This window comes from Macrobrachium nipponense, chromosome 10 (genome assembly GCF_015104395.2).
Source record: "Macrobrachium nipponense isolate FS-2020 chromosome 10, ASM1510439v2, whole genome shotgun sequence".
NCBI lineage: Eukaryota > Metazoa > Arthropoda > Malacostraca > Decapoda > Palaemonidae > Macrobrachium > Macrobrachium nipponense.
Window position 1 is genome coordinate 72,921,111 of NC_087204.1, and position 2,500 is coordinate 72,923,610.

At 37.5% G+C, this 2,500-nt stretch overlaps 1 protein-coding gene across 5 annotated transcripts in view; it reads left to right on the forward strand.

Moving 5' to 3' along the window:
* The window catches only part of LOC135223692 (uncharacterized), a 299,245-nt gene that overhangs the window by 32,885 nt on the left and 263,860 nt on the right, over positions 1-2,500 (forward strand). The window lies entirely within an intron of this gene.

Consider the following 2,500-nt stretch of genomic DNA (forward strand, 5'->3'; position numbering starts at 1 on the left):
AATAAATTTTGTATTATTTTGTTGTGTCCATTTTCACTACATTACACACACATGCTACTAATGTTGGTATTCACCCACACCCCCGCCCAGCTTTTTTTGTACAGCCGGGCTCCCTTATTGATAAACATTCCAAGTGGGTCTCTCTCTTGTCCTCTTGCCAAACTCCTTGAAGGCTTTCTCTTGAAATTGAGCGGCACCAAGAATTTTTGTCGCAATCTGGAACGGCGAAGTTTAGATGGAAAGAGTTCTTGCAGGCTCTGGTGTTTTGTGTCTTCTTTTTATGAGTTTGCTTCGCCAGTTGGAATCGCGTTTTGCCCCATTTCTTTTTGATACCGAAGGGGGATAGAAAAAGTGTTTGAGTGTATATTGTAATTACCCCCGTCACTGAAGTTGGGTAAGGGTTATGTACTGAACCGTATCACGGTCCAGATGAGCTTTATGAGGGTCCAGGATTTTATTTCACATTTTCTTCGATAATGCAACGATCATGATATTCAGCATTGAAGATAGATTAAATGACAAATGAATGACAGTGAGAAATTCCTGTGGCGCTGGTGCAACTATCCATCTGATCTTCCAGATTTTTAGCTTTAGTTTCCCGCCCAGTATTGTGGAATTTATATGATGAGTTTGTATGACTTGTATTGTATATTAACTGATTTCCTTGCATCTGACGCTTAGTTTTAACATATCATTGAAGGGTCAGACTTCGTATGTTACTTAACGCTTAACCCTCTGCTTGGAAAGCAAACAGTAGAATCAGAATTTTAGTTTTACTATAAAAAAAATCACGATTCCTTACTAAGGATCCTCTTATTCATTAATTGTCAGACTTTCAAAAGGATCTTTAGAAGCGTTGATATTAACAGTATTTTTCCACGTGAATGGCTTGAGCACATTTTATGATCCAGTGCATGTGATTTTAGGCTTCCCTTTACAGAAGCAAATACATGAATGAGAATATCATTCAGAAACATCCCAAGATGTAAGAAGTCTTCCATAACGCATAGCCGAACTTCCACAGGATATATTTGAAGCCCACGTAAAACTTTCTCAGCAATATCTTGTTGGTGAACAACACTTGTGAATCTGTGACCTTCTTTTAACTTCGTTGGTGGGGGTTATAATAAAGATAACTAAAATATACTGCAGTAAACATTATAGTATATAAAAATTAATGCTAAAAATAGACCAATCTTAGAATTGGCAGTAAAGTTTAGAATTTCTGTTGATTGAAAGTAGTTACACTAGTTTTTTTGTAGTTTAATCCTGCAGGCCAAATGTTTCAAAGAACGTCTGTGTTCTATTGAATGAAAGGTTGCCTCATGAACCATTTACAAATGTCATGCTTTATTTTAGTATATTCAAGTCCGCACGGAAAATGTTTTAACCCCATTTTAATGTTTACCACTCCTGCAAATTATGACGACCTCACACGAAATTCGGACTGCTTATAAGGCTCTTTCGTCGTAGCTCGTTTTCTGGCATCTTTGAGCGTCTCACCATCAAGCTTTGCTCCAGTTAGCCGCTATTTTTTGTTCGTCGTAACAACACTGAGACCACTTTCTACATATTCGTCACCTTGATGTGACACTAACACGCACTTGTGAGACCTCAGTTTGTCCACTAATAATGAAAACTTAGTGGATTAGGATACGACAATATGCTATTACTCGTGTCAAACGCTCTTGATGCATTAAGGTAAAATCAGCGTAGAAAAAAAACAGCAATAACAACGCGAATCAGTAATATTGAATAGCCTTGCACACAAAAGTTGTCCCAAGAACTACGCAACAGCATTGTTGCTAAGCTTCAGTCTCATCCTAACACTCGTCAACAAAGCTCACAGTGTTGGTGTACGTATATGTGAACTTAAGTACGTTTGCATTATCCTTACGCTTTAATAGATTCCTAACCTGGAGATGACCTGTTTACATGCCACAAAAAACATGTTAGCCGATGTTCATGACCTGATTACATGTGACGTAAACACGTAAGCTGGTGTCCAAAAGCTACAGGTAGGCTGTAATGCTGAAGTAGGTAGTCACTTTGTTGTCATTTCTCATTCTTTTTTCACTTTTAGTTTGCTTTATATGTGCGTATGCATATCTCCCTTTTTCCTTTATGTAAGAGATTTCCTCTATTTCTTTACTGTTCATCCATTTTGAGATTTATGTAGAGGAACCTACTTTGCAGTCTCTTGCTAGTCAGATATCTTGAATAATAATACAAAATTTATTAAATATCATCTTTATTTTTTTTAATTCATCAAGAGAACTATGCAGTGAAGCCTGCTTTACATTCTCTTCTTGGTCAAAGATCGAAAAATAATAATAAAAATAAAAGGTATGATGAAAATAATAGCAATTATCATTATCAACAAATGCCTCAGCAAGCAAGAAGGTCATACACCGAAAAGGCGCAAGATGAAGCTTTGTCACGTTCTAGGTCGCCGACCTGTCTCCCTGACCTCGAGGGCGACACATGACAAGAGGGGGCT